The 12,205-nt window shown below is 37.0% G+C and overlaps 1 protein-coding gene across 11 annotated transcripts in view; it reads right to left on the minus strand.

Moving 5' to 3' along the window:
* Positions 1–12,205, minus strand: part of LOC106054434 (protein kinase C and casein kinase substrate in neurons protein 3-like) — a 228,999-nt gene that overhangs the window by 201,750 nt on the left and 15,044 nt on the right. The window lies entirely within an intron of this gene.

Genomic DNA, 12,205 nt, shown 5'->3' on the forward strand with positions numbered 1-12,205 from the left:
ACTGGCTAGTAAAGTGTACAACTAGTTTTGTGTACATCATTGGCTAGTAAAGTGTACAACTAGTTTTGTGTACATCATTGGCTAGTAAAGTGTACAACTAGTTTTGTGTATAATGAAAGTGTTCATGTTTGTTTCATCAAATCAGATCATCAGTATAAAACTCATTGAACTAGGTTAAAAGTGCATAGAACATTTACATAAAGACCAATATACAATCTACAGGTGCGGCAGTGTAATGGGAACATTGAAGAGTACATAATGTATAATGATCAGTAACAAATCACAATCTGTGCATCAGTGAAATACACTACATGTGAAAATAGAGAGAAAATGAGAGAGAAAGATGGTGTAATTAATTATAACACAACTAAAAGTTTTCTTCATTAAGATCCACAAGATACAGAGATAACAACAAATATTTAATATAGTCAGCATGACTGTCTAGCAGTCAGCTTGTACAATCAGAACATCTTTGTGTTCACTCTACTACACACCCTACTGTAACTGCACCAGTTCCCAGGGGGTCAACAGCAAAGAAATGATCATTGTTTTATTACTAGCACTAAAAAACTAGATACATGTAACAACTTTGTACATCTCAGCACAGATCTATTGTACATATATATCTCTACTCTAACAATGTCCAAAGTTTGGTCAGTGACATGATATAATGTGTTCTCAAGCCATCTCAATTCAAGCTGAATGGAGTGATCAAATAATATAATAATGATGAAGTTAAAACTTCTAATGGAAACCTGTAAGTCTAATACACTACAATGGAGAGTTTAAATAGATGGGAGTCAAGTGTAATTTGAATTACTAGTCATAGAGTTAATTCTTTATTTAGTGACTATCTTTTAGAATTAGTTCTGAAAGAAATTCATTGAATTATTAAAAACTATGTTCATCAAAGTTCGAAGCAGCTACATTTTGTTTGGCTATACAATAGTCTTCTGTTTCATGTTACTGCTGTATCTTTTGTTTCCTATTTTTTTTAAAATTAAGTTACATCACTTTGTACTGTTTCCAAGGTTTGTCTCCCCTATTGGTATCTCAAGCATGACTAGTGTGAATGTGACGAATTCTTTCCACACACTCGATTCTATGACCTCGCTTCTATCTTCTGTTACAACTCCACTAGATCTAGGGGAAACCACACAAACACATACACAGAGGAAGACTAAGTGAACACAAAGGGAAGTAATACATCTTAACATCGTCAGGATGATTAGCTGACAGAACTATTCAACTTCACGTTTACAAAAGCTAGTTTGTAGTATAGTTTGTTGTCATTAAAATTGTTCTTTGAATGTGTGTGTGTGTGTGTGTTTGGTGTAGGTGCTTCATGGTAAATCAATCAGTTAAAAAAAAGAAGTCATCAAGAATTATTACAGGAGACAAAGTTGTTAATGATAGTTGAATGATTCTATCATGGCAAGAGTAAAGAGGAACACACTAGGACAAAGATGACCACCGACCATGTGTGTGACACTGATGAAAGAAAACAACACAAGAAATGACAGGTGAAGAAGTGAGCAGTACATTCAAATAGTAATATACACGAGCTAGTTCTATTATGTACATTGGGAGAAACGGATAAAAATATATAGATACTTATAGATAGATAGATAGATAGATAGATAGATAGATAGATAGATATACAGGCTGGTAGATAGATAGGCCTACATAGACAGACTGTTACATAGACAGATATATAGATAGATAATTCACAGACAGACTGATACATAGACAGATATATAGATAGATAATACATAGACAGACTGTTACATAGACAGATATATAGATAGATAATACATAGACAGACTGATACATAGATAGATATATAGATAGATAATACATAGACAGACTGATACATAGATAGATACATAGATAGATAGAACGAAATATAGATAGACTAAAGATAAATAGTAGATAGATTGATTGATGGATAGACAGACAGACGAATGAAATATAGACAGACGTCAGACAGACTGATAGATCGATCGATAGATATACAGATACATAGAAAGACAGAATGAAATATGTGATAGATAGATAGATAAGCTTGCAAAAAAGGTAGCCTCCTATTTCGAGTGAAAGCCTGTGTGACAAGTTGATCCTGTGACAGTGGGTGTCCAGCTGGGGGACATGGTTAACCTCGCTGTCAAACTGCGCGCTGAAGCTATCAGGTCAATATCATCAACTCATCATTTCCAATCCAATTTCCCAAGAGCGACATCTTTACACTGTGTACAAAGGCCAGGTCAGGATGGGGCGGAGAATGTCACAAGATCTAAAGGTCTCTAAAGTAAAGACAAAAATCGACCCTAGCACGGTGTAACTGCCGATAAGCCAGCCTTGCAGTGTCAAGATGTTTTCTCTACAGGGAGAGTTCCAGAGGGAGGATATGCCGCTTGAGCCACAAGAAAACTTCTTGAAACAAAGGAGGAGTGGGAACAAAAAGTGGGGGGTAATAGAGTTAGGGGGAAACACAATTAGAGACTGTGAAGGGAGTAAGGGTGGGTGGACATACATAATGAATGCCCACACTAAACTTGTATTTACAGTAATTAAACAGAACCTATCTTGTATATGACAGAGGTTACTTCAAAATGAAGGTAATTACGTCCACACATTTCATGTGTCAATCTAGTCATGCATGTCAATCAATGACTTAAACTCTGCTAAGTCTTTGGTTTTCCTGGCTGATTCGGGAAACCCATTTCAATCTCTAATGGCACTAGGGAAGAATTAGTTCTAGCATAAGGAAAAAGAAATGTGCTTTATCTTTGTGTGTTTTTCTAATTGTAAATAATGGTTCAGTGTTTTATGTATTATAGCTACTTTACTATTTATTCTTCTGTCCTGAAGTATCTCTAAGTTGAGTGATTTTACTGAGAGTGTTATTGTATTCAAATTGGAATATTTGTATGTTATCAATCTCACTGCTCTGTTTTTGTATTTGTTCTAGTTTCTTTATGTTTTCTCAATTGAGGGGTCCCAAACAGAAGATGCATATTCTAATATTGGCCTTACTAAAATTAAATAGCATTTTAGTTTTAGTTTCTGTTTGATTTGTTAAAAATTTCTTTTAATCAACCCTAATGTTTTGCTTGATTTTTAAAATCATTTTATCAATATGGATTTTCCGTGATAAGTTTTCATTTATTATTACACCTAGATATTTTGAGTTTGTAGCCTGTGCGACTGGTTTACCATGAGTAATATATCTCTTTGTAGTCATGGACATTTCTCCAAGAAGAAAATAAAAGTAGCTTAATGTCTCTTGTGTGTCCCACGTGTGAGGCGCATGGAACTTCACACAAATATATGAAATAGTGTTACACAACACTTGTGTGATCCAATTAAGAAACAGAAAGAAGACCAACTCAATTTAAAGCTTTTTATCTGGTCTTAATAGCAGCTTTTGTTGTTTTTTAAATTCCCCCCCCCCTCCCCTAAAACTCCGGAGAAGAAAAACAAAAACAAGTGAGTCCAAAACTATTTAAAATGCCACTGACGTAAAATACTTGACCTCTAACCTTAGTGTACCATGGTCCACATTATCACCCGTTCCCAATGTACAGATATACAAAAGATAGTAAGACTCCCCTACACAACCAGAGAAGCATAAGATTGACTTCTTTAAGTCATGCCCCATGTCTTGATCAAACCAACTGATGACTAAAGATCTAAAGCTTTAGTTAAACAGTCTACTGACTCTACTTGCTTATGACTTACACATTGACTTGCCCACTGAAACTTCAGAGTACTGTACTTCATAAATAACTAGCTTACTTTGAAGAACTTCAAACGATTGGATGGTTAACAAGCAAAATATAGAACTACTTTAAAAAAAAAAAAAAACTTATCCAAGGGGAAGAACACTTTACAACTATACTCTCAATAATGTAGAATTCATATCCCTTTTTGAGATCAAACAAAAAATTAATTACCAATAATTAATTGACTAATTGGTTAATTTTTAAATTGTTTTGTTGGGTAAAATAAATAATTGTGATGGTAAATTTCAACAAATTGGTATGGGAGAAATAACGTATACAATTACCTAACAAGATAAAATCCCACATATATAGCCAATTCTTAATGCCTAAGGATTATTCATCTTTTTGGTATCAAACAAAATAAAGAATTTCCAATAATTAATTGACTAATTGAATACATCTTTTTATTGATTCATTTTTTGTTGGGTACAATTAATTATTGTGTAAAGTTTCAACTTGATCCAAGAATGGGTGCGCGAGAACTAACGTGTACAAACATTTTACCTGACAGAGTGAGTTGATATAACCTTTGTAAAGAGTCTCTATCCTGATAGACAGAATGAACATTAAACACCTAACAACTACTGTAGACCTGTTCAACCATGTGTGTGTGTGTGGGGGGGGGGGGGGGGCTAAGTCCTTCACAGTTTCACTCCATAGGTAGTGTGTTCCAGTGCTGTTGGTACACGCTACAGGTTGAGGCCATTAGGATTATTGGTTCAGCTCTAAGATACACATTTGTCTTACATGTAGACACTTTATGAACGAGATAACACAAGAAATGTGGAAATCTAAGAAATGTGGAGCTCTAAGAAAATAATGCTCACTTCTCATTCATGGGAAGATACGTGTAGCGTTGTAGGAAATTATCACATAGTGTCACACCAAATTTCGTTGCGTCACGCCCCAAGTCCCTTGACGTCAAATTTTGTTGTCACGCCAAATTATGCTTAACTTTGAGATCTCCTAGAACAGTGATGCCCAACATAAATCGACCTGCGGGCCATTTTAATTTCCGACATTGGTGTCGCGGGCCACATAAAGGAAAGGTACAAAAATGAAATGAAATTGACCTGAAACTATTTGATTAGAAACCCCCTGGATCTAGCACTTACATTCATTAATGGGATATTATTATCTCATGCGTCAGAAAACGGCTTCATTTCTTTACTAAAAATATGAGCAACACTGTAGCTAGCTTTACCAACGACTCATATTCTTGTCTCTTTTTGGTAAATATTAACATTAATCTTCCAATCTCTAGACGTAGTTTAACAATCTTTTTTTTTTTATTCAATGACGTCAAATTTGTTTTATAATCGCGTTTCTTTAAAAAAAAAACAGCTACACTTTATATGCAACTCAACTTATTATCATGTTCTGCCAAAAAAGTAAAGTTTTTTTCTTTTTGTTTTTTTTTGTATTTATGCTAAATTCTACATTAAGAGTCTCATAAACGCACAAATGTTAGTCATTGTACCAATCATCGGAGACATTTATTAAACCTTTTCTTTAGGGGGGGTAGCTGATTTTATATACGTTGTGCCGACATTTCGGCGGGCCGGATGGAACCACGTCGCGGGCCGTATTTTGGGCATCACTGTCCAAGAACAAGACAGATCAAATCATGTTTCCCATTCACCATGGTCTATTCAATGACCAGAGAAAGAACAAAACGCAATCTATTCAAGTGAAATAAAAACATGAACCCAGCTGGTCGTCTTGTAACGGTGTGTTCTATAAATAGATATCTCTGACATACCACGTGCATGCATGAATAATATGTCCTCAGTATATGTAAAACAAAGTTGTGGTATGTAATGAATGCAGTTCTATGTCACAAAGGTACCTGACTAGAAAGGCCTATCAGTGAAATGCTACCAAACAAGTTAAGTGCCCTTGCACCGGAATGCAATGTTGGGAGGAGGGGGGAGCCTGAACCTTGTCATGCTAGAAACAAGGGGAGAACTCTAATTGAAAAACAAAACGCCATCCATTTCGACTCAAGTTTTCTACACATATTTTTGTTTTTTTTTGTTTTCTATCAGAACTGGAACTTTTCTTGCGACTTTATCCCTTCCGCTACATTTGGGGGAGATGACTCTGTCACTGGTGAAGCGATTATTGAAGTGAGCTTTAATTCGAACGACCCACTGTACTGAGAAGATGGACAAGGTCACTGACCACAATACTATCTACCACAAGGTCAACAAGTGTTGCTGACTAGATGAAGTGCAAACTCACGCAGGTGACTACGAAGTCTCGGAGGGCACATTCAAAGAAGGGTGTCAACTGGTCAAAGTTACGGCGTGGCTAACGATTGGAATGTTTCATTTTCCAGGGGGGCGAAGTCTATACCTAATGGTACTTCAGCCCTATTATCACCCCTGTACTACACATACACACCCACACCCACCGCTTTCCATGAAGAGAGAAAGTAATCCAAAGATAGACCAGTAGTCATCCAAATAGTAGTGATAAAAAGATTTCTTACTAACAACGTATATCTGTAATTTTTTTTTTCAGGGCACAGCAATATTAAACATGTCCAGGTAGATTAAAAAAATTGAAACATACGAACTATGCCCTCATGGAGTGTTCCCACAGAATGCTGACCACGTCTTTCAGACTCTATAGTTTATCAAGAGCCCAGATTAAACTAGTGACTATCCCATTCAAAGACAAACTGTATGAGAAGCTGCCCGTTCTGAGAACTAGTGCTCAGTTCCTCTAAGATTATAATAGGACTAGTCATCTGAAACCATCAAACTAATAAGTTCCAGGAATAGGAACATCAAAAGTTAGCATGACGGCCGCCTTGATCTCGTCTACTAGATCGAGACTGAAAATAGCAATAGACTTTAATGAAAAATAGATACAGATGATATAGTGTTCTCTTCATAACTCTCTATCTATACAATAAATCAAAGACAACGATAGGTAAAAAAAAAAGTTGGTCCCAGTGACCAAAACACACACACCCAGACAGCGAAGCGTGACAACCACCTCCCTGCCCCAGGGCCAATGACAAATCTCACGACATAGACGTGTCAATAAAAAGTCAATATGTGGCGGGACTGCTGAACCATGTTTAAGGGGGTCACATAGGTCATAACTTTGGTACTGCAATCATGTTTTGTACGTAAGACAATGGCGTTGATTAAGAGACTTACTCCGTGCTAGCGACTAACATTCCCCGAGGCAAAGATAGACATAAAGCAAATGTAGACTTCTGTGTCCAGGTCAACGCTAGGACAGAATGCTATAGATAAGTATATGTATATGCCAAAGGCAATATGTTTTTTGGTGAGTCGAAAGGTGGTCGGCGTAACAGAGGTGCCCCACGGAAACGCTTTAAAGACCAGTTTATGCATCAACTTGCTTTACCTGACTTACAAGACAGGACCTGCTTGCAGGCGGCTTCGGAAAGAGAATGCTGGAGATGCCTTACAAAGGCCGCGGGATACACAGTTGAGAGAATCCACTGCCCAGGACAGAAGGCAAAAAGAAATCTAAATCTAACACGGGAGGGCAATGACTGTCTGCCATTGAAGTGTCAAAATATGTAGCTGGGGCTCGAAGACAAGCTTTATATATATATATTAGAGCCTAACTTCTTGATATCAGCATTCTGATGTGGCATCATTGGCCTTTTCAATACTTTGACTTCGTTGGAAGCTAAAAAAGAAAAACCTGCTTTACGCACATAGGCTGTAAAATAACAATAGCATGTTTTCAATTATTGTGAAACTTGTCAGAGAAACTTGACCAGAAATCACTTAAAGTTTGATCTTTGTTTCAAATTAGAATTAGATTTTAGATCAGTTCAAAGTTCATTGTAATGTTAAAGAATTCATTTTATTACCAAGAAGGACTAATACAATTTGTTTCATTTACTTAGATATTAATTCACGTGTAGGACTACTAGTTACTTATTCCAGTAGTTCGTGGAACACCTAGTCAGGCCTGCGGAAAACTAGGGCTCCGTGGAACACTGGGAAGAACTGCCAAACACCATTGCGTATGGACTATGAACATTTTGTGAACCAAGACAATTTTGAATTTCGACGCTATCATCACGGTCAAGAATAAGTTGGCCTCCTGGAGGAAGAATTCTGCCTGAGATGATGATGTCAAATGTACAGTATATTTGTGAACAGCTTGGCAGATCAAAGGGGCGGAGAGGAAACACATTTATTTTATTAGTAAACAGGGACATCCCTCTCACCAGCCAACAAACAAGCTTACTGTGTGTAAACAGTGCTAAGAGAAACCACAACTATTAATGTAGGGGGCAAACTATAAGCTTGAAAGTTTTTCAAATCTCTAGAAACTAGATGCAGTCCTAGGACTAGCTCTCCAGACACTATCAGAAGTGATCGGTAACACAGAACATAAAATGATCATTCCGACGCGAGTCTGTTGCAGTCAGACGTGAGAACAAGAGTAAAACAGAAAGTTGTTTATCTCAACTTTTCCTGGCTTACAACTTCTAAACCTAGTTGTTATTTTTTTTGAATGCGATATCCAAAAACTTCTCCATACACAGGAAGCAGGCTACTGTGGGCTTTGTTTTTCTCTTCACATTTTATGACCTACTTGCCAGGGCCAGGGTTTTGTTGTCGTCAGCAAACAACGTGGCAGGATTATCGTCCATGGAACCCCCTCACTTTTTGATGAATGAGGTCACACACCTGACCTACCTGTTTCGTTAAGTCAGTGGCCGAATAGTCTAAAGATCTAAAAACAAGATTAACAATAAAAACTGCTTGTTCTTGGACCAGTCCAGTACCGAAATATAGCAATAGTTGAGGAACAGAAGGTAGCTGCCGAAAAGAGCGTCTCGAGTTCGAATCCGAGTGTTCAAAGAACTATAAACGGTGTATGGCGTTTTGGGCTGAAATAGTCATTGGCCACATACCATCTAAGACAATCTTAAGCCATAAATAAAATGACTACATCTGCACCATAAACCAATTAACTATTAAGTATTTTCCTCTCATTTTGTTTTTAAATGGTAAGTTGAAAGATTCAAGTTATTTTGAACCTCTAAAAAGTATTTTTTTTTTAAACGATATAATAATTTATATTTTTTGAATGAAAAAAAAGTTTCTTTCGCTTTGAACTTAAAAATCGAAACCAATAGTTACGCTGACGAGGCTATTTCTTTTTGTAATCTCCCTAATAAGACTGTGTTATCCATATATTGTCCTACAATTGACATCTGCTAAGTTAGAGCTAACCTGATGTCCACGTCTGATTCACAGGCGAAGGTCAGCTTCTCACGATTAGTATGGATATTTACGTGCGCACATTAAGTGACATATGACCGTCACGGTGACATCACGAACGTGATCATCAATGAAGCCAAACATTATCTTCCCCTGTCATCAAAGTAAACCAAGTCTCAATTAGTCCTACTCCAAACAATGTATGTTTATACAGTCTCGATACAGTCATCAGCATAAATAGAATATAGTCTATGGGAGTGGTTCCTAGATAGTCTCAATACAGTCATCAGCTCAAATAGAATACATGTATAGTCTATGGGAGTGGTTCCTAGGAGAATTTATTTTTTGTAATAGCTCAATCAACTCAACTATTGAAAAAAGTCGTGGGCTATTCCGTCTGAACCTATAAGGAGTTCACCCTAAATGCCATTTCACTTATATAACTGTCATTGTGCTGTACAATTCTTTCACTGAAGACAAGCTTAGATTAGAATGAATGGTATAGGAAACGTGTTATACAGTCCGTTGTGAGCCCAAATGTCGCAATGGGTGTCCAGCATTGCCTGAAGTTCTCTGGTGCTTTCTTCTCAACACAAGCAAGTCATTCTTGCCCTTTGAGCATCAGAGGGATCCCTGTTGGTTTTTTTTTTAATGTTCTTCGCGACTTCCCTGTGAAACACTGGGGGAGGAAGGGCAGAGAGAGAGCATACAATGTATACATACATGCTGAAGTATCCTTGCAGTATCAACACTTATCATGAGTTCAACTGTGCAGGCTATCAATAGATAGACACTTTCTCCCAGTACGTCGGCGATATCAATGAAGGAGATCAAGCAAGTTGAAAGGTCAGGCCAACAAAGACAAGTCAAGGCCTACAAATACTGACTACTATGACCATATCAGCTGCGGCTACCTGACCCACTGGTTAGAAAACCAAGACGTAGATGAATGACAATAGATTCAACATGGACTGCGACAAGGTGCAACACGTCGAGATCTACAACACAAACATTACTCTGTGTTTTTCAGGTGTTCATCACAGCCAATCACGACAATGCGCCTAGAGAAAGAAGTCTGTATTCCATAGAAAGATTAAAACCATTTGTTGTTGATAGACTCGAAGAATGTCCACTCTAAATATTGACTTCTATAATAACATGCATTTACGAAATGAAAGTTGTACCGGGCAATGAATGTAGTTCATTAACTTTAAAAGTGTAAAGCATCAAAAAATTAGACTAATGTTTCGATACATGATGCAGAGTTTAATTTCGTGACCCTTTGCCTTGTACACAAACTAGAGAACAAATGAGCCTACGTATAGTCTGCGTTACATAGAAAGTGAGAGACTGAGACTACTCGGATAGAATGGCAATAAGATAGATGTTCTATTGTATGATCCTTTTCCTTCTAAATCTTAAAGATAGAATTGGTAAAAAAAAAAATGGTCCAAGCTTTAAACCCATTGCATATGTAATCCAAACCAATGACTAGTCGACATTTATGAAAACGGCATGTTTTGTGAAGTCATTCAGCTAACAGAACCTGAACTAACATCTCGAGGGGTGAATGGTTTGTCCAGCAACTCTTGACAAGGTTTTCCATTAGCAGCGACACAAGTTTGTGTGTGACAGATTGAGACACGATCTAACAAACATTTCCAATGAACTGCACAGCTAATTGTTGTGTTTGACTGGGCTGCTCTAACAAGAGAAAAACACCCCCACCAAAGAGTTCTTTGTCTAGTCTGATTTTCTGAACAAATGAATGGTAAGAATAAAAGTCAAACAATACACGAGCACAAATAAGAGAGACTTGCCAGTTCTTAAGTCTGGCTTTATCGGGGCACATTAAATGTCCATTAACGGATTGATTCCATTGTAAATGTATTAAGAACTTGCCCATTTTTGTGTGAAATATTGATGTGATTGGGAATTTGGGAACTTTGGAGCGGAACTAACAGAGGAGAATTATTTTTAAAACTTAAGGCTATTTAAACTAATAGGGTTCCGTTAAAATAAATAAAAAAGATAGAAGGGTTTCAAGCTGGTACACTTTAGGAAGAAAAACAAGCAACTACAAACTACATGGCAATGCTTGTTACCCGAAACATAACCCAAGAATCCAGCACTGACAGCACACTAACAAAAAACGAAACACACACACACACACAGAGAAAGGATGACCGGTTGTGTCACTAGAGCTCCCATCAAAGGACCAGTACTGTATTACTATGGCTTAAGACAGACTAAAAGCAACGAACAACACACACACATACACAAAGGTCCCCATACAAAACGACGGCCGAGTGAGTCAAGGAAAGAAGGAAGTAATGAAACACGAAGTCTTCCTATCACTGCTTGAAGAGATAACACAGTTTCACTGTCCAGAGGCATCCAATAATGACGTCCACACAGACACTCAGATTTAGCACACAGCTTCAATGATAACAGTCTAGCGTCATCCAATAACAACCTCCACACATACACTCCTATTTAGGACCTCTTCTATCTATCCACATTTCAAAAGGGATCCACCACACCATGAATACTTCCAGACATGTTTAGACTTCAGAACTTATTGTGGGGTATCTTAATGAGTTAAGGACTTCACCAAGGTGCCTATAAATGTTGGTTGACTTAACATTAATCCTATGTAATGGGCGGAGTACACATTTCCTGACTTACTATTAGGCAATTCAAATGGAAACATTTATTGTTTGGAATTCGTGTAACAACCAAACGAGATATCCGAGCGAAATGAATTTTTGAAAGGAATTAGTTGTAAAGAAGCGATTCCTCATTCCGTGATCTGCCGAGAATTGCCTTTATAAGAGTTGTCAAAGAAACACGATTTATTGAATGATAACAAGTAATACCAAGTATCAAAAACAGAAAATTCCATTTGAAACAAAAACAAAATCTTTAAAAACAAAACAAAGCTTATCTAAGTAGAAGAACTCCGAACTTACAACTATATCCATCAAGAATCTAGAAGTTGTTTCCCTTACCAATAAAAAGTGATTCATTGGTTAATTTTAAACTCATGTTTTGATATATCAAACAAACAAGTAATCAACTAACTGATTAGTTAATTTATATATATATAAACATTTATTCATGTATTGTCTTGGCCAATAAATAATTGTGCAACGTTTCAACTTGACCCGAGAATGAGTGTGGGAGAAA

The sequence above is a fragment of the Biomphalaria glabrata genome, chromosome 10 (genome assembly GCF_947242115.1).
Source record: "Biomphalaria glabrata chromosome 10, xgBioGlab47.1, whole genome shotgun sequence".
Lineage (NCBI taxonomy): Eukaryota > Metazoa > Mollusca > Gastropoda > Planorbidae > Biomphalaria > Biomphalaria glabrata.